The 22,296-nt window shown below is 47.1% G+C and overlaps 1 protein-coding gene and 2 pseudogenes across 1 annotated transcript in view; 2 read left to right on the top strand and 1 right to left on the bottom strand.

Moving 5' to 3' along the window:
- LOC128595777 (cadherin-1-like) overlaps nucleotides 1-22,296 on the bottom strand; it is a 111,332-nt gene that overhangs the window by 62,316 nt on the left and 26,720 nt on the right. The window lies entirely within an intron of this gene.
- On the top strand, nucleotides 3,208-4,068 carry LOC128596036 (claudin-7-like; annotated as a pseudogene).
- LOC128596055 (60S ribosomal protein L18-like) lies at nucleotides 7,481-8,118 on the top strand (annotated as a pseudogene).

The raw sequence follows: 22,296 nt of genomic DNA, 5'->3' as shown, positions 1-22,296 counted from the left end.
TCTACGGAAGGCCTGCCTTGCCATGCATGGCGTGAAGGGGATAAAACAGCAGGACTCTGTCCCCTGGAGGTCTGCCAGATCAGGTAGTGAGCAGGGCAAGGAGGTACACTATTGGCCATTACAGGGGTGTCAATTCTGAGATACAGAGCCTAGACCCTGAGTCCCTAATGTTGGGGTCACAGCAGAGTAGTAAGTGCTTAAGAGCCCCAGGTCAGAGGTCAGCTAACCTGAGCTCAAACCCCAACTCCACTGATCAGCTATGCCACCTTGGGCACATGACTTCACCTCCCCTCAATTTTGGTCTGTAGGACAGAAACAATGATGTATTCCCTGATGCATCATGAATACATACAATGATGTATTCCTTATTCCCTGATTCAACAAGTTAATCCACGTAAAAACCCTCAGCACTATGTCAGACATAAAACAAAAGCGCAATGGACGTTAGCTGCTATGACAAAACCCAGAGCAAGAAACCATAGTTTTGTGTAGCAGCCAGGAAAGGTCTGACTCACTGGGGCTGAAAGGCAGGATGCTGCAGGCAGCAGCTAATTTCCACCAAGCATCCATCCCAAATCCTTTCTGACACCAGAACGAGTACTTAGCCATGTCCACTGAAGAAATGAGACCTATTGTCCTGGTCTCCTGCGCATCATTTCCAAAAGACAAAGAGCCTCCCTTTGACGGGAAAGGTCCCCTGTTCACCAGAAGGATGAATCAGCTGAATGTTCTGGTGTGCACCACTTCATCTTGGAGGGATGCAGGGCATTTAACTGACCTTCTGTAGAGAACTTCTAACCAGAGATGAGGTCTGGCCTCTGCCTACACCCCCAGCTTGTCTCCTAACTGTCAGCTCTTGCCCAGCAGCACTCTGTGCCCCATCCAGCCTCAGGCTCTTGGCTCTCCCTATTCCTCTGCTTAGACCTTTCCTACTGTCTTTTTCATGGTGTTGCCCTCCTACCACCAGGGCACAGCACATGATTCCTCAGTGCTGACTTGCTTAGAGGCAGCTCTCCCACCCCAGTCACTCTCTACCCCATTTCTCTGCTTTATTTCCTTTATAAAATGTGCACTCTCTAAAATCCTCCCTTATCTCCATGTTCCCTGAAGGCGCAGGCCTAGGGAATCACCGGCTCTACAGCGTACCACTGCCTGGCTCCGAATAAACATGGACTGACTGGCGCCTCCCTGAAGGCAGATGTGGCTCATTCATCTACCATAAACATTCCTTGACTGCTGTGCTCTCTGCACCCAGTCCTGGGCTTAGGCTAAGATGGGACACAAAAGAGACCAAACACAAGTCTTTCAATCCCAGAAGAGCAATCAGAAGGTTCTTGGCAAATGACATTTTTAGAATGGGGGTAGAGTTTCCTGGAGCACAAACTTGGTGGTGACACCTGGAGGTGGCCAGTAAGGCTCTCAGGTAGCAGGTAGGAAGCTTAGCAATATAGGCAAAAGAGAGGCCTGGGACAGGCCACCCCCAAATCCCTTCCAAGTCTTCCGCCTGAGTTCACAAGTTCGAGACCAGCTGAGCTACAGCGAGACCCCACCTGTAAAAATAGCCAAGCATTATGGCAGGTTACCTGTAGTCTCAGCTACTTGGGAGGCTGAGGCAAGAGGATCACTTGAGCCTAAGAGTATGATGCCACAGCCTTTAGTGAGACTCTGTCAAGGAAAGGAAAAGGAAAGGCTCAAGCGGCTAAGGCGCCAGCCACATACACCTGAGCTGGTGGGTTCGAATCCAGCCCAGGCCTGCCAAGCAACAATGACGGCTGCAACCAAAAGAATATTAAGTTGAACAGTAACAAGGACCATGGAAAAAAGGGTGGTGTGGGGGTATAGTGACAAGGGTGACAAGGGTGTGGGCAAGATAGACTCTGCTGAGGAAGTAGTTTTAGCCAGGACTGGAATGAGATTAAGGAAGAGTGATGATGGGGCACTTGGGTGGGGGGTCGTCCTGGGCACTGGGAACAGTAGGCACAATGGCCCTGGGGCAGCAGAGCACTGTTAACAATTTGCATTAGTACAGTCTCTAACATTACATCCTCTTAATGACTATTTGCAATTATATTACAACACACAATATAGTAAATGTTTCCTGTGGTGATACCTAGGTAGTAGTGACATTATACTCAGTCTAAATCTCTTTTCTAATGTTTTCCTCACAACAAACATGTACCAGTGGTATAACAGTTACGAATGGGAATTCTGAGGTATTCAGAGGTGTTTATTATTCCAGAATTACAATAAGGCAAGAGCTCTCCAGAGAAGCTGAATTCCCTCTACTGAGGCACAAATTTATGCTTAATGCATGGAAACTTAATCATGCTACTGATCTTACTTTCCTCTTTGTTTTGACTGATAGAAGCTCAGAGTCTAATGTGTGATCTGCTTTTAGCAGGGATCTAGGTTTTGTGGCAAGCATTTCGCTACTCAACCTTTTTCCTGTCCTCAGATTTTTTAGCCTTATTTTTCCTTTGCTCATTTCCTCGACCCTATCTGATATAGATGTAGATATTATGTATCTGGGTGCCCCACACCTTAAAATTCTTCACACTCATTGGAGTGAGGTTGGAATGAACAAAGCAAAGGAACACACCAAGAAAAATAAAAGGGTCTTAATAAAGTCTTGAAAAAGGAATGTTCTTGCCAAGGAAATCAGATCAAAAGAAAAAGGAAAAAAGAGAAAGGAATGTTGTTTTGGGAAGTCTTGGCATCACAGGAAAGAATCCTCTAATGAATCCCAACTTTCCCATTACTGGAATCTCATGGTCAAGAATGGAGCAAGGTGCACCTGTCTGCTAACCTCGGAGCAACCTCTTCACACCGCGATCTCGGGCCGAGAGCCCAGGATACTCTCTGGTGCTTGCTGGCACCCAAGACCATGCCCATATGGCCCTTCTACCTTTTGTTTGCGTAGGGTCATCGAGAGTGCCGGAGGGAATCGCCTAGCTTTCAGGGACCACTTTTGTCTGGAACCACTCCTGCCAACGTAGCCTATTCCCTCTGCTGTGAGACCATCGCTCCACCAGGAGGGCCGATTTCTATGTATTCAGGGTGACAAAAAGATTTGCAGTCACCTGGCCAGAAACTTTTTTGTATCTTTGGGTGACATCTCAAACTGTCTTTTGTGGGGCTGCCCCCTCAAGTTTTGTTTTACTATAGGGTCGCCCGCCCGGCACCCCTAGTCTTTAGCTGAGGGCGGAAATGGCCAATTCGGGCTTCCAGTTGCTAGGCTTTTCCATGGCTCTGCTGGGTTGGGGTGGGCCTGGTGGCTTGCACTGCCATCCCGCAGTGGCAGATGAGCTCGTACACAGGCGACAACATCATCACAGCCCAGGCCATGTACAAGGGGCTGTGGATGGACTGCGTCATGAATGTCCATCATCACCGGCATGACGAGCTACAAAATGTACGACTCGGTGCTCGCCCTGTCTGCGGCCCTCCAGGCCACTCGAGCCCTAATGGTGGTATCCCTGGTGCTGGGCTTCCTGGCCATGTTTGTGGCCACAATGGGCATGAAGTGCACGCGCTGTGGGGGAGACGACAAAGTGAAGAAGGCCCGTATAGCCACGGGTGGAGGAATCATTTTCATCGTGGCAGGTCTTGCCGCCTTGGTAGCTTGCTCCTGGTAGGGCCATCAGATGGTGATAGACTTTTATAATCCCTTAATCCCCACAAATATTAAGTACGAGTTTGGCCCTGCCATCTTTATTGGCTGGGCAGGATCTGCTCTGGTCCTCCTAGGAGGTGCACTGCTCTCTTGCTCCTGTCCTCGGAGTGAGAGCAAAGCTGGGTACTGTGCACCCCGCTCCTATCCTAAGCCCAACTCTGCCAAGGAGTATTTGTGAGCTGGGACCCCATTGCCCCAGCCTGACAGGCTGTGGATGTGCCCAGATGCCTGAGAGGACCTGGGGCAGGGCTCAGCCTGTAGGCAGGGTGTGGGACGAGGCCTCCAGGTCATTCCATCCCTGCACACCATATACAGTTCTCTAGGGGATTGGATGGGGGAGACAAAAAGAGGGGAGGATGTGCTTTTTGTACAGTAATAAAAAATAAGTTTTGGAAAGCAAAAAAAAAAAGAATGGAGCAAGGATGGTCTGGTTTATCAGGTTCTATCATGAAGAGGATAAAATGACCTTAAAGCTATCTAATTAGCAGATCTCCATGTCACAATAGACTAGAAGCTAAATGAACCTCTCTGGGCCTCAGTTTCCTCATATAAAAACGGGGTCTAGGCCAGGCACCGTAGCTCACACCTGTAACCCTAGCCCTCTGGGAGGCCAAGATAAGGATCCCTTGAACTGAGGAGATAAGCCCAAGCAAGGGTGCGATCCCATCTCTACTAAAAATAGAAAAATCAGCCAAGCCTTGCGTTCGGTGCCCATAGTCTCAGCTACTTGGGAAGTTGAGGTAGAGGGTTGCTTGAATCCAGGAATTTGAGGTTGCAGTGAGCTAGGCTGACACCATGGTACTCTCTAGCCTGGGGCAACAGAGAGAGACTCTGTCTCAAAAAAAAAAAAAAGAAAGAAGGAAAAGTTGTGCATCCAGAAGTTAGGTACAAGTTGAGAATGTTTGCCCTGCCTCTGAACAGCCAAGGGGACTTCCCTGAAATGCAGTGTTCTCATCTGCAAAATGAAATGACACGGGCCAGACATGGTGGCTTATGCCTGTAATCCTAGCACTCTGGTGCATTGCCTGAACTCACAGGTTTGAGACCAGCCTAAGCCTGCCTCTAAAAATAGCCGGCAGTTGGGCGGCGCCTGTGGCTCAGCGAGTAGGGCGCTGGCCCCACATGCCGAGGGTGGCGGGTTCAAACCCAGCCCCGGTCAAACTGCAACAACAACAAAAAAAAAATAGCCGGGCGTTGTGGCGGGCGCCTGTAGTCCCAGCTACTAGGGAGGCTGAGGCAAGAGAATCGCAGAAGCCCAGGAGTTAGAGGTTGCTGTGAGCCGTGTGACGCCACGGCACTCTACCTGAGGGCGGTACAGTGAGACTCTGTCTCTACAAAAAAAAAAAAAAATAGCCGGCAGTTGTATTCCCAGCTACTTGGGAGGCTGAGGCAAGAGATTCACTTAAGCCCAAGAGTTTGAGGTTGCTGTGAACTGTGACACCACAGCACTCTACTGAGGGAGACCAAAGTGAGACTATCTCAAAAAAAAAAAAAAAAAATAGATGATATAAAATTATAAAAGGTTGGTGTGAAAACTAAATGATCTCAACATGTAAATCCAAGTACACATCAATAACTAATGGGTTCTCGATAATGGCCTTTGTTTATTTGAGAAGATTAGCTGAAAACAAGTGATAAGATGTAAGTGATAGGGTGGCGCCTGTGGCTCAGTGGGTAGGGCGCCAGCCCCATATGCCGAGGGTGGCGGGTTCAAACCCAGCCCCAGCCAAACTGCAACAAAAAAAATAGCTGGGCATTGTGGTGGGTAACTGTAGTCCCAGCTACTCGGGAGGCTGAGGCAAGAGAATCACCTAAGCCCAGGAGTTGGAGGTTGCTGTGAGCTGTGATGCCACAGCACTCCACCAAGGGCGACAAAGTGAGGCTCTGTCTCAAAAAAAAAAAAAAAAAAAAAGATGTAAGTGATAAAATCAGATTACTGACCTGCCCAGGGAAGGATCCCTTTCCTAGGAAGCACATCCCTCCCAGAAAACAGTAAATGGACCAATCCTTTTCTCTCTGACCCCTTTTCCCACCCACCTGCCCGCGTCTATTGATTTTACCCCACCTGCACCCAGATGGAATAAAGCTCACATGGAACACACACACACACACCGCGGGACTCCGTTTTCCTCTCAGTAAGAAATGGCTCAGCACCCATAGGACAGTGGTTAGGGCGCCAGCCACATACACCGAGGCTGGCGGGTTCGAACCCACCCCAGGCCAGCTAAACAACAATGACAACTACAACAAAAAAAATAGCAGGGCACTGTGGTGGTTGCCTGTAGTCCTAGCTACTTGTGAGTCTGAGGCAAGAGAATCACATAAGCCCAAGAGTCTGAGGTTGCTGTGAGCTGTGACGCCATGGCCCTCTACGGAGAGTGATATAATGAGACTCTGTCTCAAAAAAAATAAAAAAAATAGGGCAGCGCCTGTGGCTCAAAGGGGTAGGGTGCTGGTCCCATATGCCGGAGGTGGTGGGTTCAAACCCAGCCCCAGCCAAAAACCACAAAAAAAAAATAAAAATAAAATAAATAAACTAGATCTAACTGTAACCAGACATTATTCCCTGAATGGAAAATAAATCTTTAAAAGCCATTAAATATTTGAAAGTTATGACATATTTAGAAATGCTTTATAAAATAAAAAGGAGATAAATCACCTGTCTGAGCGCAAACACAGACAAGCTAAGACAACCCAAAGAGTCCTCAGGTTCATGATTAATTGCCCTTTCTAAAGTTTCGGGAGTGTATTTAGAACCAAATAACTGAAATGTTTTATACATTCGCTGGATCTGTTCCGTGGACCAAACTCCAGATAGATTAATCATAAATTGACCTGTCCTCCCCGCCCAAAAAAATAAATAAATAAGCAACTTAGCTCCCCATCCACAGCAAGGAAAGTTCCCAAAACTCTTACCAGGCTCAACCTAAAACTGAAACTGCAGCTGCCTTATCTCCATGTTTCATCTGTTTTCTGCTAGGCTTGAGTTTCAGGCTGGCTTCTCCAGGACACCAGTGGGGGTTTAGTGATACATTTTAATATTGGGCTGTGCAACTCATAAATTAGGGAGTTATGCTTGCAGACTTATAAAAATGACTCCTGAGTTCAACAACACCATGACCAGTCACCCACCCACTAGTCTTTGTTGAATGGATCCTGGACATGGCTCCTCGCCATGGGGATACAGCAGGTGCCCAAGGACAATCCGAGTAAAAGAATGAATGTTGAATGAACAGATGAGTGGACAAGACAGAAGGAATCCCTCCAGCACGAAGCTCTCCTCTCCAGATACACTGGATTCCCCACACACACAGAGTTTGTGCTGTGTCTTTAGCTGGCTCATATCTGTTTTTCAGAGAACACATGGAGAGGGTGGGGCCCTCAATTTCCCTTCACCTCTGCCTTCCTTGACAGAGCCTGACACTGGTCCCCACTGCTCAGAGCTGACCCCCAAATGCCTTTGGAGGGAGTGGGGACTCAGACTTCTCAGACAAGCTGATGAAAGCTGTAGATGCTCTGATCAAAACAAAAATAAAAAACCCACACACACACTTGACTATAACTTCATAGATCTCACACAACACACACACACTCCAAGCCAAACCAAGACTCATCTGAGGAGAATGTTTTTTCTTTTGCAGTTTTGGCCCGGGGGAGGGGGGGCCCAGGCTAGACCCCTCCACCCCTGGTATATGGGGCAGAGCCCTACTCCTTGAGCCACAGGCGCTGCCCAAGGGGGAGGATGTTTTTCAAAACCAACATTAATTGTTTAGAAACAAACAATGACTGGCTGAGGGTGTCGCCATCATGGGAGTCGATTCTCACCACAACAAGGACCAAAAGATTCTTCTGCAAGGAGCCCAAGAGCCAGGCCATTTATCTAAGACTGTTGGTCAAGCTGTACAGGTTCCTGGCCAGACGAACCAACTCTACCTTCAACCAGGTTGTGCTAAATAGGTTGTTTATGACTCGCACTTGTCGGCCACCACTGTCTCTTTCCTAGATCATCTGGAAGATAAAACTTCCTGGCCAGGAAAACAAAACAGCTGTGGTTGTGGGGACCATAACAGATGATGTGCGGGTTCAAGAAGTGCCCAAACTGAAGATGTGTGGTTTGCACGTGAGTAGCTGGGCCCGCACCTGTATCCTCAAGGCTGGGGGCAAGATCCTCACCTTCGACCAGCTGGCCCTGGACTTCTCCAAAGGCCGTGGCACCGTCCTGCTTTCTGGTCCTCACTAGGGCCAGGAGGTGTACTTGCATTTTGGCAAGGCCCCAGGAACTCCGCGCAGCCATACCAAACCCTATGATGTCTGTTCCAAGGGCTGGAAGTTTGAGCGTGCCAGAGGCCAACAGGCCAGCTGAGGCTACAAAAACTAACCTGGAAACTACTATTTTATTAAAAACATATTGAAAAAATAAAAAATATAAAGATTTGGGATGTAAAAATAAAAAATAAAAACAAACATTGAATCCCCCAGCTCTCCTCAGATCTCTTGACCCCAAATCTCTGGGAGAGAAGGCCCCTCAAAGTCTACATTTTTATGCTTTCTGGGAGAGCTACACTCTACCCCAGTTTTGGGAACCTATTCTGGTCCAGCTAGTCCCTATAGGGAAGCCAGGGACCACCAGTTCAAGCACAAGATGGACTTATTTCAAAATTAGGATTCCTGGGGGTGGAGGGGACGTGGTGGCTCATGGAAGACAATGGCAGACAGATTGCTTGAACTCAGGAGATCCCATCTCCACTAAAAATAGAAAAACTAGCTGGTCATTGTGATGGGCACCTGTAGTCCCAACTACTGGGGAAGCTGAGGCGAGAGGATAATTTGAGCCCAAGAGTTTGAGGTTGATGTGAACTATGACATCACAACACTCTACTACCCAGGGCAACTATGCCTCAAAACAAAAAAGAAAAGAAAAGAAAATGTGGATTCCAGCTCAGCGCCCATAGCTCAGTGGTTAGGACGCTGGCCACATACACCCAGGGTGGTGGGTTCAAATGTGGCCCAGGCCTGCTAACCAACAATGACAACTACAAAAAAAAAATAAGCCCAAGAATTTGCGGTTGCTGTGAGCTGTGAAACCACAACACCCTACTGAGGGAGACATAGTGAGACTCAAAAAAAAAGAAAAAAATATAGATTCCTAGACACTGCCCCAGATTTATACATCAGAATATCTAGGGTGCTGTCTGCCTTTTTACTTAATTATACAGGTGATTTTCAAGCACATTAAGGAAAGAGTTGCCCTCTACTGCAGAGTTAAAATGTTAGACAGGCTGACAGCCTGCAAACAATTGCTAATTGATTGATCTGCATTTCAAATGGCAGAGCCATTCTGGATGTCCACGTTCTGAGGAGCCTGAGGAGGGGATAGGGCTTGTGCCCCGCCCCAGTGAGATTTTATTTCCCTACCCCACTTCCAGATCCCCCACCCTTCTTCCAGTTCTCTCACCTTTCCAACCACTTCCTCAACTGCCAGAGCACCTCTGCAAAGTCGGTAGTTCCTCTCTCTAAACTTCAATCTCTTCCCCCAGGAAAATAGGAATGATTGGCCAGGGGTGGTGGCTTACAGCTGTAACCCCAGCACTCTAGGAGGCCCTGGCGGGTGGATAGCTTTAGCTCACAAGTTTGAGACCAGCCCAAGCAAGATCGAGACCCCCGTCTCTACTAAAAATGAAAAACTGAGGCAGGAGGACTGCTTGAGCCCAAGAGTTTGAGATTCTGTCTCAAAAAGAAAAAAAAAGAAAATGGGAATGATCCAATAACGGAATGTGAGCTGCAACCCACACCCCCAGCCTCCCCACCCACCATCCCAGCTGGAGGTGGACATAACTGGCAGGACCACCAAGCAATGCTCCATCTTCTGATTCCATTGCTCCGTGATTCCGTTTACTGTCCCTTCCTTCCCTTTCCTTCCCCATTATAATGTAAACTCCACACAGTGGGGAGCGTTTTCACCTATTATCAACACTCGGGGGCCCTGTTTGAAAGCCCAACACAAGGAGAGTCGGTTGAAGTTGTAGGATCAGTGCCTGGCTGGTGCTAAATACTCAAAATAAGTAGTAGCTTATCACCCTCACCTCTCCTCAATGTAAAAAAGCAGAGGAATTGGACGCTTTAAATTAAACTGCTTTTTACAAGTGATTAGGAAGCAAATAGAGGGAAAGAGAGGAGGAAAACTTTTTCATTAATTTCAGATAAGAGGGGTACAAACAGTTACATTCTATAGTTTGCACTTGTAAGGTTGAAGTCCCATTTGTAGGTATGTCCCATACCCAAGTAGTGTGTCAAATCCCAATGCAATGTATCTGCTGGGCCCTTTTCCCCCTCCCAAAAAAACTTTTTTCTTTTTTTTTTGTAGAGACAGTCTCACTTTATGGCCCTCGGTAGAGTGCTGTGGCCTCACACAGCTCACAGCAACCTCCAACTCCTGGGCTTAAGTGATTCTCTTGCCTCAGCCTCCCGAGCAGCTGGGACTACAGGCGCCCGCCACAACCCCCCGTTTTTTTTTTTTGGTTGCAGTTTTGCCGGGGCCGGGTTTGAACCCGCCACCCTCGGTATATGGGGCCGGTGCCCTACCGACTGAGCCACAGGCGCCGCCCCAAAAATAACTTTTTAAAGTTCCATTACTGTTTAAAAAGATGGCCAGAGAGATCACATCTATGTTCAGCTAATTTTGGGGTTTTTTTTAAATGAGGAAGAACAAAACCAGATTGAAAAAATAGACATGTTTTGGGAGTCTAGCTTCCTCCTCTGCATTACAAAGCACTCCTTCAAGAGTCCCCAGCAGACTGTGATAGGCCACTCCCACTGCAGGGATCCTGCAGCCTAATTTTCCTTCAGCAAAACACCCCTCATCAAACTACATCTCAAGTGCCAACTCATGCCAGGCACCATGCCTGATGCTACAAGGCTGGATCACACTGACCTCTCTGCTCAGCGGGCGTGCTGCGGCCCACCCCTCCCTCTCCGCTGGAGGAGGACAGGCTGCCCTGGTTCACCAGGTTTTCCTAGCTAGCTAGCCTTAGGGCTGCCAGGACCCCACCCAGCCAGCCACCTTACAGTCTCTGAGCAGCCCAGGTAGGCCCTGTCAGGCTGAGTGGCCATGCAGGAAGGGCTGGGATCGCGTTTCCTCACAGCAGTCCGTTCTCCTGTAGTGACTCCATGGCTTGGAAGCTCAGCTTCATCCCAGCTGAGTCACCATCTACACACAGCCTTTGTCATTTTCGCAGCCCCCAGAACCTACATGGGAGGTCTTGTTCCACCAGCCTAGGCTTAGGGCATCCTCTCTCAGCCAACAACTGATGATAGCTCCCCACCTTCTGGCCTTCCCCAATTCCCACACATTCAACACCCTGGGCCTGTCTTCCCCCTCTGCTATGAACCCCCTGGGAAGCTTGGCCAGCTGTACCAGCCCACACAGGTCTTATCCCACCTGGATTCTGAATGGTCCCATTGTCTAATAACTTGGCAACTCAGCATTTTCCACCACCCCTGGATTGGTCTCCACACACCTGGGGACAGGGGAAGGTTTGTGACTGACTCAGTCAGCTTTGAGGTGTTTGTGGTGGTCTCTGATAGTACAAACACCTTCCCCAGGTTAAGGAGAATGAGTGGGGGAAAAGTTCTGTGGACTGATGGGCAAAGTTTTCCAGGGCATATCATAAGGGAGGAGCAGGAGACAGATATATTTTACACAACAATTCATACTTCCATTTACAGAAAACTCCAATTTAAAAAACCCACAAATATGAGCACACATGTTCTGTAAATGCATACAAAAATGTCTGAGACAATGCACACCAAACTGTTAATACAGGCACCAAAGAAGGGAAGGGAATTTTGGAGTGTTTGAATTTTCTGTTTAAAATCAGTGCTGGGCGAGGTGGCTCATGCCTATAATCCTAGCACTTGGGCGGCTTAGGCCGGTGGATTGCCTGAGCCAGAGCGAGACCTTGTCTCTAAAAATAGCCGGGTGTCGTGGTGGGCACCTGTAGTCCCAGCTAGTCAGGAGGCTGAGGCAAGAGGATCACTTAAGCCCAGGAGTTTGAAGTTGCTGTAAGCTATGATGCCATGGCATGCTACCAAGGGTGACAAAGTGAAACTCTGTCTCAAAAATATATATATATATACACACATAATAAAATAAATAAAATCATTATTCAGGCTGGGCACAGTGGCTCAGATCTGAATCCTAGCACTCTGGGAGGCCGAGGCAGGTAAATCGCCTGAGCTCACAAGTTCGAGACCGCCTGAGTAGAGCAAGACCTCATTTCTAAAACTAGTCAGGAATTGTGGTGGGCCTGTAGGCCCAGCTACTTGGAAGGCTGAGGCAAGAGAATCGCTTGAGCCCAAGAGTCTGAGGTTGCTGTGAGCTATGATGCTACAGCACTCTACTGAGGGTGACAAAGTGAGACTCTGTATCAAAATATAAATAAATAAAATAGAATAAAATAAAATCATTATTCAGGTTTACTTGCGGAATGAATTGCAAGCATAGCTAAAGTAGAAAATAGTATGAGTCCCACATACTGGGCGTTGTCTTACTTCATCTATACCCAATCTCCTTACCTACTCCAGACTCCTATCTTTCCATCTGTAAACATGTCAGAGTGTTTATCTGATGGATCAACCAGCCCCTTTATGAACATAACTCTACTCCCTCACTACCACTATGACATTTTTGAAAAACAAAATATTTTCCTTAATACCTGTAATCCCGGCTCGGTGCCCACGGCTCAAGCGGCTAAGGCGCCAGCCACATACACCTGAGCTGGCGGGTTCAAATCCAGCCCGGGCCCGCCAAATAACAATGACGGCTGCAACCAAAAAATAGCCGGGCGTTGTGGCGGGCACCTGTAGTCCCAGCTACTTGGGAGGCAGAGGCAGGAGAATCGCTTGAGCCCAAGAGTTGGAGATTGCTGTGAGCTGTGAAGCCACGGCACTCTACCCAGGGCAACAGCTTGAGGCTCTGTCTCAAAAAAAAAAAAAAAAACACCTATAATCCCAGCACTCTGAGAGGCCAGGGTGGGTGGATTGCTCTGAGTTCACAGGTTCGAAACCAGCCTGAGCAAGAAACCCCCCCCCTTTAAAAATAGCCAGGTGTTGGGGGCAGCGCCTGTGGCTCAAGGAGTAGGGCGCTGGTCCCATATGCCGGAGGTGGCGGGTTCAAACCCAGCCCCGGCCAAAAAGCACAAAAAAAAAAAAAAAAAAAAAAAAATAGCCAGGTGTTGGCTCGGCACCTGTGGCTCAAGTGACTAAAGCACCAGCCACACCCACCACAGCTGGCAGATTTAAATCCAGCTAGAGACTGCCAAACAACAATGAAACTACAACCAAAAAATGGCCAGGCATTGTGGCAGGCACCTGTAGTCCCAGCTAATTGGGAGGCTGAAGCAAGAGAATCACTTAAGCCCAGGAATTGGAGGTTGCTGTGAGCTGTGATGCCACAGCACTCTACCTAGGGCAACAGCTTGAGGCTCTGTCTCAAAAAATAAAATAAAATAAAATAAATAAAAAATAAAAATAGCCAAGTGTTACGATGGGCGCCTACAGTCCCAGCTACTTGGGAGGCAAGAGGATCACTTGAGCCCAGGCATTAGAGGTTACTGTGAGCTATGACGCCAAAGCACTCTACCGGGGGTGACAAAGTCAGACTCTTTCTCAAAAAAAAAAAAAAAAAAACTTTCCTTCAAATCCCTTCTATGGCATTCATAGAGTTAATAGGTTTATCCTCTTCCCCACTTCCCATTCCCACCCTCAAAGTGATTAAGAAAAATCCTTAGGTAGTAGTTTGGAAAAGAAAAAAATAATAATTAAAAGGAGCCCATAGGGTACGGACCTGTAGTGCCAGCTATTCTCCCAGGATGAGGTGGGAAGATCACTTGAGCTCCCCAGGAGGCCGACTGGACAACACAAAACAACTCCCCCAACCCCAAAGGAGCCGGTGAAACTCTTAAAGAGCTACTTGCACACACTGTCTCTTGCCTCAGTTCAGCCACTCAGATTTTAAATAGAGACCAAGAAGGCAAGTAACACCCCCTTTATTCTGGGATTTCAGGGGGTGGCAGGATCTTGAAGCTCTGTTTACCCAAAAGCCTACAACTGCTAAAGGACTCTGGGGCTACATGGGTGGACCTGGAGGTGAGGTTCCTTTCTAGGCCCAAGTGATGGATCTGCAAGGTCGATATTCTCAGAAATGGAGCTGCTGAGCACAGGGAGAGGTACAAGGTGGCCAGACTGGGACACACCCCTTTTCCAACTGTGCTCCACTAACTGCTGGACCCTAAGTTAATTGCCTCCAGAAGCTTCTGTTTATTAACAGAAAACGGAATTGTCATAATACCTACCTCTAAAGTTGGTATAAGGATTAAAGATCATTCATTCACCAACAGTTGAGTACTCAATCAACGAATGTGCAATGAACATTATGGTTATTGTTTAACAACAATATTATTATTCCAGTTGTAATGCCTAGCTACCAGCTGTGCAACTCTGACTTCATTACCTAAACTCACTGAACCTGGAAATTCATGTACAAACTAAGAAATAAAATAATTCTCCTTTTTACAGGTGAGGGAACTGAGGCCCAAGATTACATGGTAAGTAAGGGTCCAGTTGGGATTGGAATCCAGACAATCTTCCTTGCCTTCTGCCCTCCCAGTTCATCCCCATACTCTGAGGAAGACTCAGGGAGACTTGTTCTTTTATTTCACAGGCTAAAAAAAATACAAATGCCGAAGAGTCAAATCTCTGTCAAGACCAGAAATAAAACCTCACACCTTTTAAGTGATATGTGGTTTCATAGGGTGAACAATTTCCCAGGTATCTAATTCCCAAACTCTTAAACACTTGACTGGTTCAGGAGAGAGGATTAGCAGTAAGAAGAAAAAGAGGGGGTGGGTGGCGCATGCCTCTAATCCTAGCACTCTGGGAGGCCATGGTGGGAGGATCCCTTGAGCTCGGAGTTTAAGACCAGCCTGTGCAAGAGCAGGACCCTGGCTGGGCACAGGAGCTCACATCTATTATTTCCAGCACCCTGGAAGGCCCAGGTGGGTGGATCATGGATCACTTGAGCTCAGAAGTTCAAGACCAGTCTGAGCAAAAGGCATACACTGTCTTTACAAAAATAGCCAGGTGTGGGGCGGCACCTGTGGCTCAAGGAGTAGGGCGCTAGCCCCATATGCCAGAGGTGGTGGGTTCGAACTCAGCCCCAGCCAAAAAAACTGCAGTAACAACAACAACAAAAAAAAATAGCCAGGTGTGTGGTGGGCACCTGTAGTCCCAGCTACTCTGGAGGCTGATGTAAGAGGATTGTTTGATCCCAAGAGTTTGAGGTTGCTGTGAGCTATAGTTTGAGGTTGCTGTGACTATATGAGACCATGGCAGTCTACCAGTGGCAAGAAAGTGAGACTCTGTCTCAAAAAAAAAAAAAGAAAGAAAGAAAAAGAAAAAAGAAAAATAGTAAAAGTAGCCAGGCCTTATGGCAGGCACCTGTCGTCCGAGCTACTTGGGAGGCTAAAGCAGGAGGATTGCTTGAGCCCAGGAGACTGAGGTTGCTGTGAGCTATGATGATGCCACAGCACTCTACCCAGGGCATAGAGTGAGACTCTGTCTCAAGAAAAAAAAAGAGAGTAAGAAATCATACCTAAATTCTAAAAGTCCACAGAAAAATCAGCACAACGCACATCAAAGTTACAAAATCAAAGACTCAAAAGACAAGCTCTGAAATGTCCAACTGCAAGGTTAGAAGAGGATTTCTTTTTAAATGCAGGCTTAAGACAAGAAGGCAAAGGTAGAGAGGTTACACCCAGATTCCATTTTCTCCAGAAAGTCTAGTCATAATTATAAGCCTGGGAGTTGGGGAAGTGGTAATGAAATGGGCCATATGCACTTCCCCACACAGCTGTGGAAGCCAATCATTTCTCCAAAACTCCTTAGTAGGAAGTGAAGAAGGAAGAAATCTAGGGCCAGTATCACCCTGGACTTATGAGTAAGAGCTGGCACCTAACTACCTGTTACTGTGAAAGGATGAGGTCACAGTTGATTCAGCCTTTGAGATTGAAAGACCTCAGTGAGACAGATCTATCAATGATGGTGACTCAGGGAGGGACCTGCCCCACCTGTCAATGAAATAAGTGACCCGGTATTTGTCTTACTGCTGGTTCAAGGGGTGATGTTTTCTGATATGAAAGCCACTTTTCCCACAAGCAAGTTGGTCATCTTGTTCCCTTTTCAAACACTCCCACACAATCCTGGGGAAGAATTTGTGGGGGAGGAAGTCTGCTGCGGTCTTTGGAAGTCCCATGCTATAGGCCTGGGACAGTGGTATACATCCTCCAAAAAATGAACAAAAATATGCCCAAGAGATCACAATGCCTATTTAGGACAATCTCATCCCTCTGCTATAAGAAGCTTTGAAAAAAAGCAGCTTTGGAAAACTAGACTAAGAGTCATATTCCTGTTGGGCAACATGCCAAGGGGCGTGGTGGCTTGGAAAGAGCGGTAGATCCTGGTTTGAATCTGATACCCTTTAAAGGAGATGTGGTAACACTCAGCCCTGAGGCCAGAGAATAGTCTTTTTCAGTGGCACAAACATGGACTTAAAGATTATGGGAAGTCTAGTCCCCTCAATACACAGAACAATTCTTTTTTGTTTTTTTTTAGAGACAATAGTCTCACTTTGTTGCCCTTGGTAAGAGTGCTGTGGCATCAAAGCTCACAGCAACCTCCAACTCTTGGACTTAGGCGATTCTCCTGCCTCAGCCTCCAGAGGGACTACAGGCACCCGCCACATTGCCCAGCTATTTTTTTGTTACAGTTTGGCTGGGGGCGGGTTGGAACCCACCACCCTTGGTATACGGAGCCGGCGCCCTACTCACTGAGCCACAGGTGCCACCCAATACACAGACCAATTCTAACATCTTCTGAGCACCCCACTTTTTCAGGTTTTATACAAATGCCATTCTTCCTAGAGATGATCCCCCAAAATCTCTTTACCCCAACACACATGGTTTTTAATCACCCTTTCTGATGTGTTTTGTTTTTCTTCCATAGATCACCGTGCCTGTCCTCTCCTATCCCCTCCTCATGAGGGCAGGATTGTTGTCAGTTTTGGCACCTGCCACATCCCCAATGCCTAGCAGAGGGCTTGGCAGGTGCTCTGGGGACACTTGAATGTCCCTGTCTTCTGAGACCATTAGAACAAAAAATGATCCACTCCTACGCTAGGTGTGATAGCTCGCACTTGAGACCAGGAGTTTGAGGATATAGCAAACTATGATTTATACCACTGCACTCTGGGTGAGAGCAAGACCCTGTCTCTAAAAAAAATAAATAAATAAAATAGCCAGACACATGGGGCGGCGCCTGGGGCTCAAAGGAGTAGGGCGCTGGTCCCATATGCCGGAGGTGGCGGGTTCAAACCCAGCCCCAGCCAAAAAATAAATAAACAAATAAAAATAAACTACAGAACACAATCAAAAAAAAACAATCCGGTCCAAGCAAGGTAGCTCACATCTGTAATCCTAGCACTCTGGGAGGCTAAGGCAGGTGGACTGCCTGAGCTTGGGAGTTCAAGACCAGCCTGAGCAAGAAGGAGATCCTGTCTCTACTAAAAATAGAAAAACTAGCTGGGAGCCGGTCGTTGTGGCAGGCGCCTGTAGTCCCAGCTACTTGGGAGGCTGAGGCAAGAGAATCGCTTAAGCCCAGGAGTTGGAGGTTGCTGTGAGCTGTGTGAGGCCACGGCACTCTACCGAGGGCCATAAAGTGAGACTCTGTCTCTACAAAGAAAAAAAAAAAAAAAAAACTAGCTGGGTGTTGTGGCAGGTGCCTGTATTCTACCCAGAGCAACACAGTGAGACTCTGTCTCAAAAATAAATGAATAAATAAATAAATAAATATGACCAGCCATTCACCTGGCTGGTCCTGGATGCCTTGTTAGCTGCGTTTTTCTGCTATAGAAAGTATAGGCTTTATGACCAGGCATGGGGATTTAAGGCCTGTAATCCCAGCACTATGGGAGGCCGAGGTGATAAGAATGCTTGTGGCCAGGAGTTCAAACAGCCTGGGCAACAGAGCAAAAAATACTGTCTCTAAAAAACACTTTAAAAAAAAACTAAAAAGAAACAACACAGGCTTTGGAGTCCGCTGAACATTCAACCAGCCTCTCCCACTTCCTGTCTCTATGTAGACCTGTGCTGTCCACAACTCACTTCTTAGGAGGTTGTTGTGAGTTTAAAGGAAATAGCATAGGAAAAAGTTTAATAATAGAAAGTACTAGTTAATATATTGTTGTTAATGATCAGAATAGAGGATAGGCAGCCCTGTAGCTCAGTAAGTAGGGCGCCAGCCACATACACTGAGGCTGGAGGGTTCGGATCCAGCCTGGGCCTGCTAAACAACAATGACAACTGCAATCAAAAAATAGCCAGGTGTTGTGGCGGGCACCTGTAGTCCCACCTATTCAGGAGATTAAAGCAAGAGAATGGCTTAAGCCTAAAAGTTTGAGGTTGCTGTGAGTTGTGACGCCACAGCACTCTCCCGAGGGTGGCAAAGTGAAACTCTGTCTCTAAAAAAAAAAAAAAGAGAGAATAAAACTTTCCTTCAGGGGTGGCGCCTGTGGCTCAGTGAGTAGGGCGCCGGTCCCATATGCCGGAGGTGGCAGGTTCAAACCCAGCCCCGGCCAAAAACCAAAAAAAAAAAAAAACTTTCCTTCAAATTTATGTGAATTGAAGAAAAAAAAAAGCTCAGTGCCTGTGGCTCAAGCGGCTAAGGCGCCAGCCACATACACCTGAGCTGGAAGGTTCGAATCCAGCCCAGGCCTTCCAAACAATAACAGCCGCGACCAAAAAATAGCCAGGCATTGTGGCAGGCGCCTGTAGTCCCAGCTAGTTGGGAGGCAGAGGCAGGAGAATTGCTTGACCCAGGAGTTGGAGATTGCTGTGAGCTGTGATGACAGAGCACTCTACTCAGGGCGACAGCTTGAGGCTCTGTCTCAAAAAAAAAAAAAAATAAAAAAATAAGGCAGCACCTGTGGCTCAGTGAGTAGGGCACCAGCCCCATACACCAAGGGCGGTGAGTTTGAACCCAGCCCCGGGCCAAACGGCAACAACAGCTGAGACTCTGTCTCCTAAAAAAAAAGAAAGAAACATACTGAAAACATTATTTATTGTTTTATCCTCTATTCTTTTTTTTCTTTTCTCTTTAGAGACAGAGTCTCACTTTGTCGCCCTCATAGAGTACTCTAGCGACACAGCTCATAGCAACCTCCAGCTCTTGGGCTTACACGATTCTCTTGTCTCAGCCTCCAGAGTAGCTGGGACTACAGGCACCCGCCATAACGCCTGGCTATTTTTTTTGTTGCAGTTTGTCCGGGGCTGGGTTCAAACCCACCACCCTCAGTATATGGGGCCAGCACCGCCCTTTAGTATGTTTCAACTATTGCATAGAACACATTTATACCAAAAAATTTGTCATTGTTTATCTGACATTCAAATGTAACTGTGGCTTATATTTTCATTTGCTAAATCTGGCAACACTACCCCTTGGGCAGAACCTTCCTGAAGGCGGAGTAATCTCTCTTACATAAAGATTTATAAGCTATTGTCCTACAATACTCTCTCAATGAATATTTATTGATCAGATGGAATTTGGATTTGTGAGATTTTATCTTGGTCAAGGTCTGATTCAGTTGCCTTTAAATATTTGTCTTTGAGTTTTTAGTATCTCTCAACGAGCTCCTTCCAGGTTTCTCTGCACTGCCAAGAACTGGAAGAATGGACACCGGGTCTTGAACAATTAATGGGCCTGAAGGATGCTGGAGATACTCAGGTGGAAGGTGTTGGGTGTAGCTGGGAGCTTTGCTCATGGAAGGTGTTACCCAGACAAAAGGAAACCAGATGGCCCTGGCAGGCTCAGATACCAGTTTAGATTTTGATCTGGTGCTTCCTTACACCCAGAAGTGTGGGGCAGAAATGGCTCTTCTGACCTTTAGACTCTGGACTGTAAGCTGTTTTGTGACAAGACAATTAGGTAAGGTTACACCAGGGGTGTGCAGGGCTCAGAGAAACTTGGCAGTGCCAAGCAGAGAGACACATGCCCTGAGCACATCCCCTCCTGCTTGTGTCCTTTTCTGTGGCTAATACTGAGAAGGTTCCATCTTCTCTTTAAAAAGAATAAAAAATTACCACAGTGAAATATTCTATAGAAAGATATATATGAACCTGTATGTACATCCAAAAACATCATTCATTCACTCATTCATTCATTCAGCTTATTGAATGTCTATTATATGCTAGGCACTGTTCTAGCTGCAACACAGCCCAAGAACAAAACACAAGAACCTTTGGCCTTTAAATCACCTTCTTGGGTGGCACCTGTGGCTCAAGCAGTAGGATGCTGGTCCCATATACTGGGGGTGGCGGGTTCAAGCCTGGCCCTGGCCAAAACTACAAATAATAATAATAAATAAATAAATAAAATAAACCACCTTCTCTTCTTTTAAAACCCATCACTCTGTTAAAAAAAAAAAAAGAAAAGAAAAGAAACCATCACTCTGACTGCTGGGTGGAGAAAAGACTGGGTTGGGGGAGGAGCAGGGAGACCAGAGGCTATTGCAACAATGCAAGTGAAGACATGAAAACTTTGGGCGCTTGGCACCTGTAGCTCAGTGGCTAGAGTGCCGGCCACATACACTGGGGCTGTTGGAAGCCGGCTCTGGCCTGCCAAACAACTACAAAAAATAAAAAATAAAAAATGACTGGGCGTTGTGCTGGGTGCCTGTAGGCCAAGCTACTTGGGAGGCTGAAGCAAGAGAATAGCTTAAGCCCAAGAGTTTGAGGTTGCTGTGAGCTGTGATGTCACAGCACTCTTCCAAGGGCAATGGAGGGTGACTCTGTCTCCAAAAAAAAAAGAAAAGAAAAGAAGGCAGCGCCTGTGGCTCAGTGAGCAAGGCGCCAGGGTGGCGGGTTCAAACCCAGCCCTGGCCAAACTGCAACAAAAAAATAGCCGGGCGTTGTGGCAGGCGCCTGTAGTCCCAGCTACTCGGGAGGCTGAGGCAAGAGAATTGCTTAAGCCCAGGAGTTGGAGGTTGCTGTGAGCTGTGTGATGCCACGGCACTCTACCGAGGGCAATAAAGTGAAACTCTGTCTCTACAAAAAAAAAAAAACAAAAAAAAGAAAAGAAAAGAAAACTTTCTTTGGGAACGAAAAAAGTGTACAGGCGTTTTTGAATGCCAAACCACAGAAACAGGTGCTCATGTTCTTCTTGAACTTGAACAGGTGAAATAAATCTCAAAAGCTTTTGGCTTGTTACAAGCTCTCCTAATTATAAAGGCAGCTAATTATTATCTAGAACTTGGCCAATTATCCCACGGGGTGCTGAGCCGGCCACCGTTTATGATCTTGTTCATGGGAAACAGGCTCAGCCCTTCCAGGGCTGCCCCATCAGGTTCTGACAGTAACATCTGAGCTCACAGGGACACAGGCACATTCTCTGTCTTTCAGCGACAAGATCCACAGACAGACGAGCACCTTGAGTAAGTCCCAATTAGAACATAGGTTTGTTTAGTTTCCCTGGTGCCATACCCCCAAATCTTGGCTGCCAATATAACTGGATTTTCTGGAACCCAGAAAATTGAAAGACACGGAAAAGAAAAGAAGTGCTATTCAGCTAGCATTTATTTGGAAATGAAAGTCAAAAGGGAAAGAGGCTGAAAACTGTCTATTAGCAAAACAGGCTGAATTCTAGCATCACAATTAAAATGAGGCAGATACAAAAGGTATAAAAATGGCTTTTCCAAAGCAAAGGAGGGAAATCCATATCTGCAGAAAAGTGAACCAGGGGCGCCGGCCCCATATTCACTTGAGGGTGGCGGGTTCAAACCCAGCCCCGGCCAAACTGCAACAAAAAATAGCCGGGTGTTGGGTGGGCACCTGTAGTCCCAGCTACTTGGGAGGCTAAGGCAAGAGAATCTCCTAAGCCCAAGAGTTGGAGGTTGCTGTGAGCTGTGATGCCACAACACACTACCGAGGGCAATAAACTGAGACTCTGTCTCTTAAAAAAAAAAAACAAAAAATGCAAAGTGAATCAGGTTCCACTGGAGGTGCTGAGTTTGGCAATAAGGCAGGAGCTAGAGACTGGGCTGGTGGCTCATGCCTTTAATCCTAGCACTCTGGTAGGCCTAGTCCGGTGGAGTGCTTGAGCTCAGGAGTTAGGAGTTTAAGACCAGCCTAACCAAGAGTGAGACCTAAGTCTCTAAAAATGGCCTGGCATTGTGGTAGGCACCTGTAGTCCCAGCTACTCTGGAGACTGAGGCAAGATGATCTCTTGAGCCCAAGAGTTTAAGGTTGCTGTGAGCTATGACTCCGTGGCCTTCTACTCTGTCTCAAAAAAAAGGGCGGGGGGACGGCACCTGTGGCTCAAAGGAGTAGGGCGCAGCCCCATATGCTGGAGGTGGTGGGTTCAAGCCTAGCCCCGCCCCGGCCAAAAACTGCAAAAAAAAAAAAAAAGGCAGGAGCTCAGGGTTGGATAAAGCACAGGTTTTGGAAGATCAAAGTACTGCCTGGGCTAGTAGGACCTGGTTTGGTGACGAGGGCAAGTTGTCTAGCCTTCTGTGTCCT

Source organism: Nycticebus coucang, chromosome 2 (genome assembly GCF_027406575.1).
Source record: "Nycticebus coucang isolate mNycCou1 chromosome 2, mNycCou1.pri, whole genome shotgun sequence".
In the NCBI taxonomy this organism is placed as follows: domain Eukaryota; kingdom Metazoa; phylum Chordata; class Mammalia; order Primates; family Lorisidae; genus Nycticebus; species Nycticebus coucang.
This window is presented reverse-complemented; position numbering and strand designations above follow the sequence as displayed.